This window comes from Hyla sarda, chromosome 1 (assembly GCF_029499605.1).
Source record: "Hyla sarda isolate aHylSar1 chromosome 1, aHylSar1.hap1, whole genome shotgun sequence".
NCBI lineage: Eukaryota > Metazoa > Chordata > Amphibia > Anura > Hylidae > Hyla > Hyla sarda.
In genome coordinates, this window is record NC_079189.1 from 259,689,091 (window position 1) to 259,708,113 (window position 19,023).

General features: G+C 50.5%; 10 pseudogenes; all 10 read left to right on the plus strand.

The window, feature by feature from the left end:
• The first annotated feature begins 1,135 nt into the window (after positions 1–1,135).
• On the plus strand, positions 1,136–1,255 carry LOC130352382 (5S ribosomal RNA; annotated as a pseudogene).
• Positions 1,256–1,337: 82 nt separating this feature from the next.
• Positions 1,338–1,457, plus strand: LOC130352303 (5S ribosomal RNA; annotated as a pseudogene).
• A 2,850-nt stretch (positions 1,458–4,307) lies between these two features.
• On the plus strand, positions 4,308–4,427 carry LOC130314414 (5S ribosomal RNA; annotated as a pseudogene).
• Positions 4,428–6,482: 2,055 nt separating this feature from the next.
• On the plus strand, positions 6,483–6,602 carry LOC130318403 (5S ribosomal RNA; annotated as a pseudogene).
• Positions 6,603–8,253: 1,651 nt separating this feature from the next.
• LOC130329163 (5S ribosomal RNA) lies at positions 8,254–8,373 on the plus strand (annotated as a pseudogene).
• A 1,621-nt stretch (positions 8,374–9,994) lies between these two features.
• Positions 9,995–10,114, plus strand: LOC130352071 (5S ribosomal RNA; annotated as a pseudogene).
• Positions 10,115–10,973: 859 nt separating this feature from the next.
• On the plus strand, positions 10,974–11,093 carry LOC130329174 (5S ribosomal RNA; annotated as a pseudogene).
• Positions 11,094–14,540: 3,447 nt separating this feature from the next.
• On the plus strand, positions 14,541–14,660 carry LOC130352935 (5S ribosomal RNA; annotated as a pseudogene).
• Positions 14,661–16,314: 1,654 nt separating this feature from the next.
• Positions 16,315–16,434, plus strand: LOC130352072 (5S ribosomal RNA; annotated as a pseudogene).
• An 859-nt stretch (positions 16,435–17,293) lies between these two features.
• LOC130329185 (5S ribosomal RNA) lies at positions 17,294–17,413 on the plus strand (annotated as a pseudogene).
• The last annotated feature ends 1,610 nt before the right edge of the window (positions 17,414–19,023 follow it).

Here is a 19,023-nt window from a genome sequence, read left to right on the forward strand (position 1 = left end):
TTAGGGCCCGGTAAGTACCAGCATGGGAGACTGGCTGGGAATCCCAGGTGTCGTTGACATTTTGCTCTGTTGCCGCCTTCCGCTCCGATTCCGAAAAGGATTTATTGATGCTTAAATCCACAGTATACAAAGTGCGAAGCTGTCAACGGCCATCCTAAGCTGAACACGCCTGCTCTCGTCAGATCGCAGACTGCTACCCAGCTTAGGGCCCAGTAAGTACCGGCATGGGAGACTGGCTGGGAATCCCGGGTGCAGTTGACATTTTGCTCTGTTGCCGCCTTCCGTTCTGATTCCGAAAAGGATTTATTGATGCTTAAATGCACAGTATAAAAAGCATGAAGCTGTCAATGGCCACCCTAAGCTGAACGCGCCTGCTCTCGTCAGATCGCAGACTGCTACCCAGCTTAGGGCCCGGTAAGTACTGGCATGGGAGACTGGCTGGGAATCCCGGTTGCCATTGACATTTTGCTCTATTGCTCGAATTCCGAAAATAATTTATTGATGCTTAAATCCACAGTATACAAGGTGTGAAGCTGTCGACGGCCATCCTAAGCTTAACGCGCCTGCTCTCGTCAGATCGCAGACTGGTACAGATCTTAGGGCCCGGTAAGTACCGGCATGGGACACTGGCTGGGAATGCCCGGCTGCCGTTGACATTTTGCTCTGTTGCCGCCTTCCGTTCCGATTCCGAAAAGGATTTATTGATGCTTAAATGCACAGTAGAAAGGGCGAGAAGCTGTCAACGGCCATCCTAAGCTGAACGCGCCTGCTCTCGTCAGATCGCAGACTGCTACCCAGCTTAGGGCCCGGTAAGTAACAGCATGGGAGACTGGCTGGGAATCCCAGGTGTCGTTGACATTTTGCTCTGTTGCCGCCTTCCGCTCCGATTCCGAAAAGGATTTATTGATGCTTAAATCCACAGTATACAGGGTGTGAAGATGTCTACGGCCATCCTAAGATGAATGCGCCTGTTCTCGTCAGATCGCAGACTGCTACCCAGCTTCGGGCCTGGTAAGTAACAGCATGGGAGACTGGCTGGGAATCCCGAGTGCAGTTGACATTTTGCTCTGTTTCTGCTCCGATTCCGAAAATTATTTATTGATGCTTAAATCCACAGTATACAAAGTGTGAAGCTGTCAACGGCCATCCTAAGCTGAACGCGCCTGCTCTCGTCAGATCGCAGACTGCTAACCAGCTTAGGGCCTGGTAAGTACCAGCATGGGAGACTGGCTGGTAATCCCGGGTGCAGTTGACATTTTAATCTGTTGCCGCCTTCCACTCCGATTCGGAAAAGGATTTATTGATGCTTAAATGCACAGTATAAAGGGCGTGAAGCTGTCAACGGCCATCCTAAGCTGAAAGCGCCTGCTCTCGTCAGATCGCAGACTGCTACCCAGCTTAGGGCCCGGTAAATACCAGCATGGGAGACTGGCTGGGAATCCCAGGTGTTGTTGACATTTTGCTCTGTAGCCGCCTTCCGCTCCGATTCCGAAAAGGATTTATTGATGCTCAAATACACAGTTTACAGGGTGTGAAGCCATCTACGGCTATCCTAAGCTGAATGTGCCTGTTCTTGTCAGATCGCAGACTGCTGCCCGGCAAGTACTGGCATGGGAGACTGGCTGGCAATCCAAGGTGCTATTGACATTTTGCTCTATTGCTGCCTTCCGCTCCGATTCCGAAAATAATTTATTGATGCTTAAATCCACAGTATACAAGGTGAGAAGCTGTCGACGGTCATCCTAAGCTAAACGCGCCTGCTCTCGTCAGATCGCAGACTGGTACAGATCTTAGGGCCCGGTAAGTACCGGCATGGGACACTGGCTGGGAATCCCGGCTGCCGTTGACATTTTGCTCTGTTGCCGCCTTCCGTTCCGATTCCGAAAAGGATTTATTGATGCTTAAATGCACAGTATAAAGGGCGAAAAGCTGTCAACGGCCATCCTAAGCTGAACGCGCCTGCTCTCGTCAGATTGCAGACTGCTACCTAGCTTAGGGCCCGGTAAGTACCAGCATGGGAGACTGGCTGGGAATCCCAGGTGTCGTTGACATTTTGCTCTGTTGCCGCCTTCCGCTCCGATTCCGAAAAGGATTTATTGATGCTTAAATCCACAGTATACAGGGTGTGAAGATGTCTACGGCCATCCTAAGCTGAATGCGCCTGTTCTTGTCAGATCACAGACTGCTGCCCGGCAGTTACCGGCATGGGAGACTGGCTGGCAATCCAAGGTGCCATTGACATTTTGTTCTGTTGCCGGCTTCCGCTCCGATTCGGAAAAGGATTTATTGATGCTTAAATCCACAATATACAGGGTGTGAAGCTGTCAACGGCCATCCTAAGCCTGAACGTGCCTGCTTTCCTCAGATCGCAGACTGCGGCCCGGCAGTTACCGGCATGGGAGACTGGCTGGCAATCCAAGGTGCCATTGACATTTTGCTTTGTTGCCGCCTTCCTCTCCGATTAATAAAAATATTTATTGATGCTTAAATCCACAATATACAAGGCGTGAAGATGTCAACGGCCATCCTATGCTGAGCGCGCCTGCTCTTGTCAGATCGCAGACTGCTACCCAGCTTAGGGCCCAGTAAGTACCGGCATGTGAGACTGGCTGGGAATCCCGGGTGCAGCCGACATTTTGCTCTGTTGCCGCCTTCCGTTCCGATTCCGAAAAGGATTTATTGATGCTTAAATGCACAGTATAAAAAGCATGAAGCTGTCAATGGCCATCCTATGCTGAACGCGCCTGCTCTCATCAGATCGCAGACTTTTACCCAGCTTAGGGCCCGGTAAGTACTGGCATGGGTGACTGGCTGGGAATCCCAGTTGCCGTTGACATTTTGTTCTATTGCTGCCTTCCGCTCCGTTTCCGAAAAGAATTTATTGATGCTTAAATCCACAGTATACAAGGTGTGAAGCTGTCGACGGCCATCCTAAGCTTAACGCGCCTGCTCTCGTCAGATCGCAGACTGGTACAGATCTTAGGGCCCGGTAAGTACTGGCATGGGACACTGGCTGGGAATCCCGGCTGCCGTTGACATTTTGCTCTGTTGCCGCCTTCCGTTCCGATTCCGAAAAGGATTTATTGATGCTTAAATGCACAGTATACAAAGCGAGAAGCTGTCAACGGCCATCCTAAGCTGAACGCGGCTGCTCTCGTCAGATCGCAGACTGATACCCAGCTTAGGGCCTGGTAAGTACCAGCATGGGAGACTGGCTGGGAATCCCGGGTGCAGTTGACATTTTGCTCTGTTGCCGCCTTCCTCTCCGATTAAAAAAAATATTTATTGATGCTTAAATCCACAGTATACAAGGCTTGAACATGTCAACGGCCATCCTAAGCTGAACGCGCCTGCTCTTGTCAGATCGCAGACTGCTACCCAGCTTAGGGCCCGGTAAGTACTGGCATGGGAGACTGGCTGGGAATCCTGGGTGCCGTTGACATTTTGCTCTATTGCTGCCTTCCGCTCTGATTCAGAAAAGAATTTATTGATGCTTAAATCCACAGTATACAAGGTGTGAAGCTGTCGACGGCCATCCTAAGCTTAACGCGCCTGCTCTCGTCAGATCGCAGACTGGTACAGATCTTAGGGCCCGGTAAGTACCGGCATGGGACACTGGCTGGGAATCCCGACTGCCGTTGACATTTTGCTCTGTTGCCGCCTTCCGTTCCGATTCCGAAAAGGATTTATTGATGCTTAAATGCACAGTATAAAGGGCAAAAAGCTGTCAACGGCCATCCTAAGCTGAACGCGCCTGCGCTCGTCAGATCACAGACTGCTACCCAGCTTAGGGCCCGGTAAGTACCAGCATGGGAGACTGGCTGGGAATCCCAGGTGTCGTTGACCTGTTGCCGCCTTCCGCTCCGATTCCGAAAAGGATTTATTGATGCTTAAATGCACAGTATAAAAAGCATGAAGCTGTCAATGGCGACCCTAAGCTGAACGCGCCTGCTCTCGTCAGATCGCAGACTGCTACCCAGCTTAGGGCCCGGTAAGTACTGGCATGGGAGACTGGCTGGGAATCCCGGTTGCCATTGACAATTTGCTCTATTGCTCGAATTCCGAAAAGAATTTATTGATGCTTAAATCCACAGTATACAGGGTGTGAAGATGTCTACGGCCATCCTAAGATGAATGCGCCTGTTCTCGTCAGATAGCAGACTGCTACCCAGCTTCGGGCCCGGTAAGTAACAGCATGGGAGACTGGCTGGGAATCCCGAGTGCAGTTGACATTTTGCTCTGTTTCTGCTCCGATTCCGAAAATTATTTATTGATGCTTAAATCCACAGTATACAAAGTGTGAAGCTGTCAACGGCCATCCTAAGCTGAACGCGCCTGCTCTCGTCAGATCGCAGACTGCTAACCAGCTTAGGGCCTGGTAAGTACCAGCATGGGAGACTGGCTGGGAATCCCGGGTGCAGTTGACATTTTAATCTGTTGCCGCCTTCCGCTCCGATTCGGAAAAGGATTTATTGATGCTTAAATCCACAGTATACAGGGTGTGAAGCCATCTACGGCTATCCTAAGCTGAATGTGCCTGTTCTTGTCAGATCGCAGACTGCTGCCCGGCAAGTACGGGCATGGGAGACTGGCTGGCAATCCCAGGTGCTATTGCCATTTTGCTCTGTTGCCGCCTTCCTCTCCGATTCCGAAAAGGATTTATTGATGCTTAAATGCACAGTATACAAGGCAAGAAGATGTCAACGGCCGTCCTAAGCTGAACGCGCCTGCTCTCGTCTGAGCGAAGACTGCTACCCAGCTTTGGGCCTGGTAAGTACCAGCATGGGAGACTGGCTGGGAATCCCGGGTGCAGCTGACATGTTGCTCTGTTTCTGCTCCGATTCCGAAAATTATTTATTGATGCTTAAATCCACAGTATACAAAGTGTGAAGCTGTCAACGGCCATCCTAAGCTTAACGCGCCTGCTCTCGTCAGATCGCAGACTGGTACAGATCTTAGGGCCCGGTAAGTACCGGCATGGGAGACTGGCTGGGAATCCCGGCTGCCGTTGACATTTTGCTCTGTTGCCGCCTTCCGTTCCGATTCCGAAAAGGAATTATTGATGCTTAAAGGCACAGTATAAAGGGCAAAAAGCTGTCAACTGCCATCCTAAGCTGAACGCGCCTGCTCTTGTCAGAACACAGACTGCTACCCAGCTTAGGGCCCGGTAAGTACCAGCATGGGAGACTGGCTGGGAATCCCAGGTGTCGTTGACATTTTGCTCTGTTGCCGCCTTCCGCTCCGATTCCGAAAAGGATTTATTGATGCTTAAATCCACAGTATACAAAGTGCGAAGCTGTCAACGGCCATCCTAAGCTGAACGCGCCTGCTCTCGTCAGATCGCAGACTGCTGCCCGGCAGTTACCGGCATGGGAGACTGGCTGGCAATCCAAGGTGCCATTGACATTTTGCTCTGTTGCCGCCTTCCTCTCCGATTAATAAAAATATTTATTGATGCTTAAATCCACAATATACAAGGCATGAAGATGTCAACGGCCATCCTAAGCTGAACGCGCCTGCTCTCGTCAGATCGCAGACTGCTACCCAGCTTAGGGCCCAGTAAGTACCGGCATGGGAGACTGGCTGGGAATCCCGGGTGCAGTTGACATTTTGCTCTGTTGCCGCCTTCTGTTCTGATTCCGAAAAGGATTTATTGATGCTTAAATGCACAGTATAAAAAGCATGAAGCTGTCAATGGCCACCCTAAGCTGAACGCGCCTGCTCTCGTCAGATCGCAGACTGCTACCCAGCTTAGGGCCCGGTAAGTACTGGCATGGGAGACTGGCTGGGAATCCCGGTTGCCATTGACATTTTGCTCTATTGCTCGAATTCCGAAAAGAATTTATTGATGCTTAAATCCACAGTATACAAGGTGTGAAGCTGTCGACGGCCATCCTAAGCTTAACGCGCCTGCTCTCGTCAGATCGCAGACTGGTACAGATCTTAGGTCCCGGTAAGTACCGGCATGGGACACTGGCTGGGAATGCCCGGCTGCCGTTGACATTTTGCTCTGTTGCCGCCTTCCGTTCCGATTCCGAAAAGGATTTATTGATGCTTAAATGCACAGTAGAAAGGGCGAGAAGCTGTCAACGGCCATCCTAAGCTGAACGCGCCTGCTCTCGTCAGATCGCAGACTGCTACCCAGCTTAGGGCCCGGTAAGTAACAGCATGGGAGACTGGCTGGGAATCCCAGGTGTCGTTGACATTTTGCTCTGTTGCCGCCTTCCGCTCCGATTCCGAAAAGGATTTATTGATGCTTAAATCCACAGTATACAGGGTGTGAAGATGTCTACGGCCATCCTAAGATGAATGCGCCTGTTCTCGTCAGATCGCAGACTGCTACCCAGCTTCGGGCCTGGTAAGTAACAGCATGGGAGACTGGCTGGGAATCCCGAGTGCAGTTGACATTTTGCTCTGTTTCTGCTCCGATTCCGAAAATTATTTATTGATGCTTAAATCCACAGTATACAAAGTGGGAAGCTGTCAACGGCCATCCTAAGCTGAACGCGCCTGCTCTCGTCAGATCGCAGACTGCTAACCAGCTTAGGGCCTGGTAAGTACCAGCATGGGAGACTGGCTGGGAATCCCGGGAGCAGTTGACATTTTAATCTGTTGCCGCCTTCCGCTCCGATTCGGAAAAGGATTTAATGATGCTTAAATCCACAGTATACAGGGTGTGAAGCCATCTACGGCTATCCTAAGCTGAATGTGCCTGTTCTTGTCAGTTCGCAGACTGCTGCCCGGCAAGTACGGGCATGGGAGACTGGCTGGCAATCCCAGGTGCTATTGCCATTTTGCTCTGTTGCCGCCTTCCTCTCCGATTCCGAAAAGGATTTATTGATGCTTAAATGCACAGTATACAAGGCGAGAAGATGTCAACGGCCGTCCTAAGCTGAACGCGCCTGCTCTCGTCAGATCGAAGACTGCTAGCCAGCTTTGGGCCTGGTAAGTACCAGCATGGGAGACTGGCTGGGAATCCCGGGTGCAGCTGACATTTTAATCTGTTGCCGCATTCCGCTCCGATTTGGAAAAGGATTTATTGATGCTTAAATCCACAATATACAGGGTGTGAAGCTGTCAACGGCAATCCTAAGCCTGAACGTGCCTGCTCTCCTCAGATCGCAGACTGCTGCCCGGTAAGTATCAGCATGGGAGACTGGCTGGGAATCCCAGGTGTTGTTGACATTTTGCTCTGTTGCCGCCTTCCGCTCCGATTCCGAAAAGGATTTATTGATGCTTAAATCCACAGTATACAGGGTGTGAAGCCGTCTACGGCTATCCTAAGCTGAATGCGCCTGTTCTTGTCAGATCGCAGACTGCTGCCCGGCATGTACGGGCATGGGAGACTGGCTGGCAATCCAAGGTGCTATTGACATTTTGCTCTGTTGCCGCCTTCCTCTCTGATTAAAAAAAATATTTATTGATGCTTAAATCCACAGTATACAAGGCGTGAAGATGTCAACGGCCATCCTAAGCTGAACGCGCCTGCTCTCGTCAGATCGCAGACTGCTACGCAGCTTAGGGCCCAGTAAGTACCGGCATGGGAGACTGGCTGGGAATCCCGGGTGCAGTTGCCATTTTGCTCTGTTGCCGCCTTCCGTTCCGATTCCGAAAAGGATTTATTGATGATTAAATGCACAGTATAAAAAGCATGAAGCTGTCAATGGCCATCCTAAGCTGAACTCGCCTGCTCTCGTCAGATTGCAGACTGCTACCCAGCTTAGGGCCCGGTAAGTACTGGCATTTGAGACTGGCTGGGAATCCAGGGTGCTGTTGACATATTGCTCTATTGCTGCCTTCCGCTCCGATTCCGAAAAGAATTTATTGATGCTTAAATCCACAGTATACAAGGCGTAAAGATGTCAACGGCCATCCTAAGCTGAACGTGCCTGCTCTCGTCAGATCGCAGACTGCTGCCCTGTAGTTACCGGCATGGGAGACTGGCTGGCAATCCAAGGTGCCATTGACATTTTGCTCTGTTGCCGCCTTCCTCTCCGATTAATAAAAATATTTATTGATGCTTAAATCCACAATATACAAGGCGTGAAGATGTCAACGGCCATCCTAAGCTGAACGCGCCTGCTCTCGTCAGATCGCAGACTGCTACCCAGCTTAGGGCCCAGTAAGTACCGGCATGGGAGACTGGCTGGGAATCCCGGATGCAGTTGACATTTTGCTCTGTTGCCGCTTTCCGTTCCGATTCCGAAAAGGATTTATTGATGCTTAAATGCACAGTATAAAGTGCGAGAAGCTGTCAACGGCCATCCTAAGCTGAACGCGCCTGCTCTCGTCAGATCGCAGACTGCTACCCAGCTTAGGGCCCGGTAAGTACCAGCATTGGAGACTGACTGGGAATCCCAGGTGTCGTTGACATTTTGCTCTGTTGCCGCCTTCTGCTCCGATTCCGAAAAGGATTTATTGATGCTTAAATCCACAGTATACAGGGTGTGAAGATGTCTACGGCCATCCTAAGCTGAATGTGCCTGTTCTCGTCAGATCGCAAACTGCTACCCAGCTTCGGGCCTGGTAAGTACCAGCATGGGAGACTGGCTGGGAATCCCGGGTGCAGTTGACATTTTGCTCTGTTTCTGCTCCGATTCCGAAAATTATTTATTGATGCTTAAATCCACAGTATACAAAGTGTGAAGCTGTCAACGGCCATCCTAAGCTGAACGCGCCTGCTCTCGTCAGATCGCAGACTGCTACCCAGCTTAGGGCCTGGTAAGTACCAGCATGGGAGACTGGCTGGAATCCCGGGTGCAGTTGACATTTTAATCTGTTGCCGCCTTCATACAGGGTGTGAAGCTGTCAACGGCCATCCTAAGCTGAACGTGCCTGCTCTCGTCAGATCGCAGACTGCTGCCCTGTAGTTACCGGCATGGGAGACTGGCTGGCAATCCAAGGTGCCATTGACATTTTGCTCTGTTGCCGCCTTCCGCTCCGATTCCGAAAAGGATTTATTGATGCTTAAATCCACCATATACAGTATACAGTGTGTGAAGATGTCTACGGCCATCTTAAGCTGAATGCGCCTGTTCTCGTCAGATCGCAGACTGCTACCCAGCTTCGGGCCTGGTAAGTACCAGCATGGGAGACTGGCTGGGAATCCCGGGTGCAGTTGACATTTTGCTCTGTTTCTGCTCCGATTCCGAAAATTATTTATTGATGCTTAAATCCACAGTATACAAAGTGTGAAGCTGTCAACGGCCATCCTAAGCTGAACGCGCCTGCTCTCGTCAAATCGCAGACTGGTACAGATCTTAGGGCCCGGTAAGTACCGGCATGGGACACTGGCTGGGAATCCCGGCTGCCGTTGACATTTTGCTCTGTTGCCGCCTTCCGTTCCGTTCCGAAAAGGATTTATTGATGCTTAAATGCACAATATACAAAGTGTGAAGCTGTCAACGGCCATCCTAAGCTGAACGCGCCTGCTCTCGTCAGATCGCAGACTGCTGGCCGGCAAGTACGGGCATGGGAGACTGCCTGGCAATCCAAGGTGCTATTGACATTTTGCTCTGTTGCCGCCTTCCTCTCCGATTAAAAAAAATATTTATTGATGCTTAAATCCACAGTATACAAGGCGTGAAGATGTCAACGGCCATCCTAAGCTGAACGCGCCTGCTCTCGTCAGATCGCAGACTGCTACGCAGCTTAGGGCCCAGTAAGTACCGGCATGGGAGACTGGCTGGGAATCCCGGGTGCAGTTGACATTTTGCTCTGTTGCCGCCTTCCGTTCCGATTCCGAAAAGGATTTATTGATGCTTAAATGCACAGTATAAAAAGCATGAAGCTGTCAATGGCCATCCTAAGCTGAACGTGCCTGCTCTCGTCAGATCGCAGACTGGTACAGATCTTGGGGCCCGGTAAGTACCGGCATGGGACACTGGCTGGGAATCCTGGCTGCCGTTGACATTTTGCTCTGTTGCCGCCTTCCGTTCCGATTCCGAAAAGGATTTATTGATGCTTAAATGCACAGTATAAAGGGCAAGAAGCTGTCAACGGCCATCCTAAGCTGAACGCGCCTGCTCTCGTCAGATTGCAGACTGCTACCCAGCTTAGGGCCCGGTAAGTACCAGCATGGGAGACTGACTGGGAATCCCAGGTGTCGTTGACATTTTGCTCTGTTGCCGCCTTCTGCTCCGATTCCGAAAAGGATTTATTGATGCTTAAATCCACAGTATACAGGGTGTGAAGATGTCTACGGACATCCTAAGCTGAATGCGCCTGTTCTCGTCAGATCGCAGACTGCTACCCAGCTTCGGGCCTGGTAAGTACCAGCATGGGAGACTGGCTGGGAATCCCGGGTGCAGTTGACATTTTGCTCTGTTTCTGCTCCGATTCCGAAAATTATTTATTGATGCTTAAATCCACAGTATACAAAGTGTGAAACTGTCAACGGCCATCCTAAGCTGAACGTGCTTGCTCTCCTCAGATCGCAGACTGCTGCCCGGCAGATACAGGCATGGGAGACTGGCTGGCAATCCAAGGTGCCATTGACATTTTGCTCTGTTGCCGCCTTCTTCTCCGAATAATAAAAATATTTATTGCTGCTTAAATCCACAATATACAAGGCGTAAAGATGTCAACGGCCATCCTAAGCTGAACGTGCCTGCTCTCGTCAGATCGCAGACTGCTGCCCTGTAGTTACCGGCATGGGAGACTGGCTGGCAATCCAAGGTGCCATTGACATTTTGCTCTGTTGCCGCCTTCCTCTCCGATTAATAAAAATATTTATTGATGCTTAAATCCACAATATACAAGGCGTGAAGATGTCAACGGCCATCCTAAGCTGAACGCGCCTGCTCTCGTCAGATCGCAGACTGCTACCCAGCTTAGGGCCCAGTAAGTACCGGCATGGGAGACTGGCTGGGAATCCCGGATGCAGTCGACATTTTGCTCTGTTGCCGCTTTCCGTTCCGATTCCGAAAAGGATTTATTGATGCTTAAATGCACAGTATAAAGTGCGAGAAGCTGTCAACGGCCATCCTAAGCTGAACGCGCCTGCTCTCGTCAGATCGCAGACTGCTACCCAGCTTAGGGCCCGGTAAGTACCAGCATTGGAGACTGACTGGGAATCCCAGGTGTCGTTGACATTTTGCTCTGTTGCCGCCTTCTGCTCCGATTCCGAAAAGGATTTATTGATGCTTAAATCCACAGTATACAGGGTGTGAAGATGTCTACGGCCATCCTAAGCTGAATGTGCCTGTTCTCGTCAGATCGCAAACTGCTACCCAGCTTCGGGCCTGGTAAGTACCAGCATGGGAGACTGGCTGGGAATCCCGGGTGCAGTTGACATTTTGCTCTGTTTCTGCTCCGATTCCGAAAATTATTTATTGATGCTTAAATCCACAGTATACAAAGTGTGAAGCTGTCAACGGCCATCCTAAGCTGAACGCGCCTGCTCTCGTCAGATCGCAGACTGCTACCCAGCTTAGGGCCTGGTAAGTACCAGCATGGGAGACTGGCTGGAATCCCGGGTGCAGTTGACATTTTAATCTGTTGCCGCCTTCATACAGGGTGTGAAGCTGTCAACGGCCATCCTAAGCTGAACGGGTCTGCTCTCCTCAGATCGCAGACTGCTGCCCGGGAGATACCGGCATGGGAGACTGGCTGGCAATCCAAGGTGCTATTGACATTTTGCTATGTTGCCGCCTTCCTCTCCGATTAATAAAAATATTTATTGATGCTTAAATCCACAATATACAAGGCGTGAAGATGTCAACGGCCATCCTAAGCTGAACGCGCCTACTCTCGTCAGATCGCAGACTGCTACCCAGCTTAGGGCCCGGTAAGTACTGGCATGGGAGACTGGCTGGGAAACCCGGTTGCCGTTGACATTTTGCTCTATTGCTGCCTTCCGCTCCGATTCCGAAAATAATTTATTGATGCTTAAATCCACAGTATACAAGGTGTGAAGCTGTCGACGGCCATCCTAAGCTTAACGCGCCTGCTCTCGTCAGATCGCAGACTTTTACCCAGCTTAGGGCCTGGTAAGTACCAGCATGGGAGACTGGCTGGGAATCTCAGGTGTTGTTGACATTTTGCTCTGTAGCTCTGTAGACATTTTGCTCCGATTCCGAAAAGGATTTATTGATGCTTAAATCCACAATATACAGGGTGTGAAGCCGTCTACGGCTATCCTAAGCTGAATGCGCCTGTTCTTGTCAGATCGCACACTGCTGCCCGGCAAGTACGGGCATGGGAGACTGGCTGGCAATCCAAGGTGCTATTGTCATTTTGCTCTGATGCCGCCTTCCTCTCCGATTAAAAAAAAATATTTATTGATGCTTAAATCCACAGTATACAAGGTGTGAAGCTGTCGACGGCCATCCTAAGCTTAACGCGCCTGCTCTCGTCAGATCGCAGACTGGTACAGATCTTAGGGCCCGGTAAGTACCGGCATTGGACACTGGCTGGGAATCCCGGCTGCCGTTGACATTTTGCTCTGTTGCCGCCTTCCGCTCCGATTCGGAAAAGGATTTATTGATGCTTAAATGCACAGTATAAAGGGCGTGAAGCTGTGAACGGCCATTCTAAGCTGAACGCGCCTGCTCTCGTCAGATCGCAGACTGCTACCCAGCTTAGGGCCTGGTAAATACCAGCATGGGAGACTGGCTGGGAATCTCAGGTGTTGTTGACATTTTGCTCTGTAGCTCTGTAGACATTTTGCTCCGATTTCGAAAAGGATTTATTGATGCTTAAATCCACAGTATACAGGGTGTGAAGCCGTCTACGGCTATTCTAAGCTGAATGCGCCTGTTCTTGTCAGATCGCAGACTGCTGCCCGGCAAGTACGGGCATGGGAGACTGGCTGGCAATCCAAGGTGCTATTGACATTTTGCTCTGTTGCCGCCTTCCTCTCCGATTAAAAAAAATATTTATTGATGCTTAAATCCACAGTATACAAGGCGTGAAGATGTCAACGGCCATCCTAAGCTGAACGCGCCTGCTCCTGTCAGATCGCAGACTGCTACGCAGCTTAGGGCCCAGTAAGTACCGGCATGGGAGACTGGCTGGGAATCCCGGGTGCAGTTGACATTTTGCTCTGTTGCCGCCTTCTGTTCCGATTCCGAAAAGGATTTATTGATGCTTAAATGCACAGTATAAAAAACACGAAGCTGTCAAAGGCCATCCTAAGCTGAACGCGCCTGCTCTTGTCAGATCGCAGACTGCTACCCAGCTTAGGGCCCGGTAAGTACTGGCATGGGAGACTGGCTGAGAATCCCGGTTGCCATTGCCATTGCCATTGACATCTTGCTCTATTGCTGCCTTCCGCTCCGATTCCGAAAAGAATTTATTGATGCTTAAATCCACAGTATACAAGGCGTGAAGATGTCAACGGCCATCCTAAGCTGAACGCGCCTGCTCCTGTCAGATCGCAGACTGCTACGCAGCTTAGGGCCCAGTAAGTACCGGCATGGGAGACTGGCTGGGAATCCCGGGTGCAGTTGACAATTTGCTCTGTTGCCGCCTACCGTTCCGATTCCGAAAAGGATTTATTGATGCTTAAATGCACAGTATAAAAAGCATGAAGCTGTCAATGGCCATCCTAAGCTGAATGCGCCTGCTCTTGTCAGATCGCAGACTGCTACCCAGCTTAGGGCCTGGTAAGTACCAGCCTGGGAGACTGGCTGGGAATCCTGGGTGCCGTTGACATTTTAATCTGTTGCCGCCTTCCGCTCCGATTCGGAAAAGGATTTATTGATGCTTAAATGCACAGTATAAAGGGCGTGAAGCCGTCAACGGCCATCCTAAGCTGAACGCGCCAGCTCTCGTCAGATCGCAGACTGCTACCCAGCTTAGGGCCCGGTAAGTACCGGCATGAGAGACTGGCTGGGAATCCCGGGTGCTGTTGACAATTTGCTCTGTTGCCGCCTTCCGTTCCGATTCCGAAAAGGATTTATTGATGCTTAAATGCACAGTATAAAAAGCATGAAGCTGTCAATGGCCATCCTAAGCTGAATGCGCCTGCTCTTGTCAGATCGCAGACTGCTACCCAGCTTAGGGCCTGGTAAGTACTGGCATGGGAGACTGGCTGGGAATCCCGGGTGCTGTTTACATTTTGCTCTATTGCTGCCTTCCGCTCCGATAAGAATTTATTGATGCTTAAATCCACAGTATACAAGGTGTGAAGCTGTCGACGGCCATCCTAAGCTTAACGCGCCTGCTCTCGTCAGATCGCAGACTGGTACAGATCTTAGGGCCCGGTAAGTACCGGCATGGTACACTGGCTGGGAATCCCGGCTGCCGTTGACATTTTGCTCTGTTGCCGCCTTCCGTTCCGATTCCGAAAAGGATTTATTGATGCTTAAATGCACAGTATAAAGGGCGAGAAGCTGTCAACAGCCATCCTAAGCTGAACGCGCCTGCTCTCGTCAGATCGCAGACTGCTACCCAGCTTAGGGCCTGGTAAGTGCCAGCATGGGAGACTGGCTGGGAATCCCAAGTGTCGTTGACATTTTGCTCTGTTGCCGCCTTCCGTTCCGATTCCGAAAAGGATTTATTGATGCTTAAATGCACAGTATAAAGGGCGAGAAGCAGTCAACGGCCATCCTAAGCTGAATGCGCCTGCTCTCGTCAGATCGCAGACTGCTACTCAGCTTAGGGCCCGGTAAGTACCAGCATGGGAGACTGGCTGGGAATCCCAGGTGTCGTTGACATTTTGCTCTGTTGCCGCCTTCCGCTCCGATTCCAAAAAGGATTTATTGATGCTTAAATCCACAGTATACAGGGTGTGACGATGTCTACGGCCATCCTAAGCTGAATGCACCTGTTCTCGTCAGATCGCAGACTGCTACCCAGCTTCGGGCCTGGTAAGTACCAGCATGGGAGTCTGGGTGGGAATCCCGGGTGCAGTTGACATTTTGCTCTGTTTCTGCTCCGATTCCGAAAATTATTTATTGATGCTTAAATCCACAGTATACAAAGTGTGAAACTGTCAACGGCCATCCTAAGCTGAACGTGCTTGTTCTCCTCAGATCGCAGACTGCTGCCCGGCAGATACAGGCATGGGAGACTGGCTGGCAATCCAAGGTGCCATTGACATTTTGCTCAGTTGCCGCCTTCTTCTCCGAATAATAAAAATATTTATTGATGCTTAAATCCACAATATACAAGGCGTAAAGATGTCAACGGCCATCCTAAGCTGAACGTGCCTGCTCTCGTCAGATCGCAGACTGCTGCCCTGTAGTTACCGGCATGGGAGACTGGCTGGCAATCCAAGGTGCCATTGACATTTTGCTCTGTTGCCGCCTTCCGCTCCGATTCCGAAAAGGATTTATTGATGCTTAAATCCACCATATACAGTATACAGTGTGTGAAGATGTCTACGGCCATCTTAAGCTGAATGCGCCTGTTCTCGTCAGATCGCAGACTGCTACCCAGCTTCGGGCCTGGTAAGTACCAGCATGGGAGACTGGCTGGGAATCCCGGGTGCAGTTGACATTTTGCTCTGTTTCTGCTCCGATTCCGAAAATTATTTATTGATGCTTAAATCCACAGTATACAAAGTGTGAAGCTGTCAACGGCCATCCTAAGCTGAACGCGCCTGCTCTCGTCAGATCGCAGACTGGTACAGATCTTAGGGCCCGGTAAGTACCGGCATGGGACACTGGCTGGGAATCCCGGCTGCCGTTGACATTTTGCTCTGTTGCCGCCTTCCGTTCCGTTCCGAAAAGGATTTATTGATGCTTAAATGCACAATATACAAAGTGTGAAGCTGTCAACGGCCATCCTAAGCTGAACGCGCCTGCTCTCGTCAGATCGCAGACTGCTGGCCGGCAAGTACGGGCATGGGAGACTGCCTGGCAATCCAAGGTGCTATTGACATTTTGCTCTGTTGCCGCCTTCCTCTCCGATTAAAAAAAATATTTATTGATGCTTAAATCCACAGTATACAAGGCGTGAAGATGTCAACGGCCATCCTAAGCTGAACGCGCCTGCTCTCGTCAGATCGCAGACTGCTACGCAGCTTAGGGCCCAGTAAGTACCGGCATGGGAGACTGGCTGGGAATCCCGGGTGCAGTTGACATTTTGCTCTGTTGCCGCCTTCCGTTCCGATTCCGAAAAGGATTTATTGATGCTTAAATGCACAGTATAAAAAGCATGAAGCTGTCAATGGCCATCCTAAGCTGAACGTGCCTGCTCTCGTCAGATCGCAGACTGGTACAGATCTTGGGGCCCGGTAAGTACCGGCATGGGACACTGGCTGGGAATCCTGGCTGCCGTTGACATTTTGCTCTGTTGCCGCCTTCCGTTCCGATTCCGAAAAGGATTTATTGATGCTTAAATGCACAGTATAAAGGGCAAGAAGCTGTCAACGGCCATCCTAAGCTGAACGCGCCTGCTCTCGTCAGATTGCAGACTGCTACCCAGCTTAGGGCCCGGTAAGTACCAGCATGGGAGACTGACTGGGAATCCCAGGTGTCGTTGACATTTTGCTCTGTTGCCGCCTTCTGCTCCGATTCCGAAAAGGATTTATTGATGCTTAAATCCACAGTATACAGGGTGTGAAGATGTCTACAGACATCCTAAGCTGAATGCGCCTGTTCTCGTCAGATCGCAGACTGCTACCCAGCTTCGGGCCTGGTAAGTACCAGCATGGGAGACTGGCTGGGAATCCCGGGTGCAGTTGACATTTTGCTCTGTTTCTGCTCCGATTCCGAAAATTATTTATTGATGCTTAAATCCACAGTATACAAAGTGTGAAACTGTCAACGGCCATCCTAAGCTGAACGTGCTTGCTCTCCTCAGATCGCAGACTGCTGCCCGGCAGATACAGGCATGGGAGACTGGCTGGCAATCCAAGGTGCCATTGACATTTTGCTCTGTTGCCGCCTTCTTCTCCGAATAATAAAAATATTTATTGCTGCTTAAATCCACAATATACAAGGCGTAAAGATGTCAACGGCCATCCTAAGCTGAACGTGCCTGCTCTCGTCAGATCGCAGACTGCTGCCCTGTAGTTACCGGCATGGGAGACTGGCTGGCAATCCAAGGTGCCATTGACATTTTGCTCTGTTGCCGCCTTCCTCTCCGATTAATAAAAATATTTATTGATGCTTAAATCCACAATATACAAGGCGTGAAGATGTCAACGGCCATCCTAAGCTGAACGCGCCTGCTCTCGTCAGATCGCAGACTGCTACCCAGCTTAGGGCCCAGTAAGTACCGGCATGGGAGACTGGCTGGGAATCCCGGATGCAGTCGACATTTTGCTCTGTTGCCGCTTTCCGTTCCGATTCCGAAAAGGATTTATTGATGCTTAAATGCACAGTATAAAGTGCGAGAAGCTGTCAACGGCCATCCTAAGCTGAACGCGCCTGCTCTCGTCAGATCGCAGACTGCTACCCAGCTTAGGGCCCGGTAAGTACCAGCATTGGAGACTGACTGGGAATCCCAGGTGTCGTTGACATTTTGCTCTGTTGCCGCCTTCTGCTCCGATTCCGAAAAGGATTTATTGATGCTTAAATCCACAGTATACAGGGTGTGAAGATGTCTACGGCCATCCTAAGCTGAATGTGCCTGTTCTCGTCAGATCGCAAACTGCTACCCAGCTTCGGGCCTGGTAAGTACCAGCATGGGAGACTGGCTGGGAATCCCGGGTGCAGTTGACATTTTGCTCTGTTTCTGCTCCGATTCCGAAAATTATTTATTGATGCTTAAATCCACAGTATACAAAGTGTGAAGCTGTCAACGGCCATCCTAAGCTGAACGCGCCTGCTCTCGTCAGATCGCAGACTGCTACCCAGCTTAGGGCCTGGTAAGTACCAGCATGGGAGACTGGCTGGAATCCCGGGTGCAGTTGACATTTTAATCTGTTGCCGCCTTCATACAGGGTGTGAAGCTGTCAACGGCCATCCTAAGCTGAACGGGTCTGCTCTCCTCAGATCGCAGACTGCTGCCCGGGAGATACCGGCATGGGAGACTGGCTGGCAATCCAAGGTGCTATTGACATTTTGCTATGTTGCCGCCTTCCTCTCCGATTAATAAAAATATTTATTGATGCTTAAATCCACAATATACAAGGCGTGAAGATGTCAACGGCCATCCTAAGCTGAACGCGCCTACTCTCGTCAGATCGCAGACTGCTACCCAGCTTAGGGCCCGGTAAGTACTGGCATGGGAGACTGGCTGGGAAACCCGGTTGCCGTTGACATTTTGCTCTATTGCTGCCTTCCGCTCCGATTCCGAAAATAATTTATTGATGCTTAAATCCACAGTATACAAGGTGTGAAGCTGTCGACGGCCATCCTAAGCTTAACGCGCCTGCTCTCGTCAGATCGCAGACTTTTACCCAGCTTAGGGCCTGGTAAGTACCAGCATGGGAGACTGGCTGGGAATCTCAGGTGTTGTTGACATTTTGCTCTGTAGCTCTGTAGACATTTTGCTCCGATTCCGAAAAGGATTTATTGATGCTTAAATCCACAATATACAGGGTGTGAAGCCGTCTACGGCTATCCTAAGCTGAATGCGCCTGTTCTTGTCAGATCGCACACTGCTGCCCGGCAAGTACGGGCATGGGAGACTGGCTGGCAATCCAAGGTGCTATTGTCATTTTGCTCTGATGCCGCCTTCCTCTCCGATTAAAAAAAAATATTTATTGATGCTTAAATCCACAGTATACAAGGTGTGAAGCTGTCGACGGCCATCCTAAGCTTAACGCGCCTGCTCTCGTCAGATCGCAGACTGGTACAGATCTTAGGGCCCGGTAAGTACCGGCATTGGACACTGGCTGGGAATCCCGGCTGCCGTTGACATTTTGCTCTGTTGCCGCCTTCCGCTCCGATTCGGAAAAGGATTTATTGATGCTTAAATGCACAGTATAAAGGGCGTGAAGCTGTGAACGGCCATTCTAAGCTGAACGCGCCTGCTCTCGTCAGATCGCAGACTGCTACCCAGCTTAGGGCCTGGTAAATACCAGCATGGGAGACTGGCTGGGAATCTCAGGTGTTGTTGACATTTTGCTCTGTAGCTCTGTAGACATTTTGCTCCGATTTCGAAAAGGATTTATTGATGCTTAAA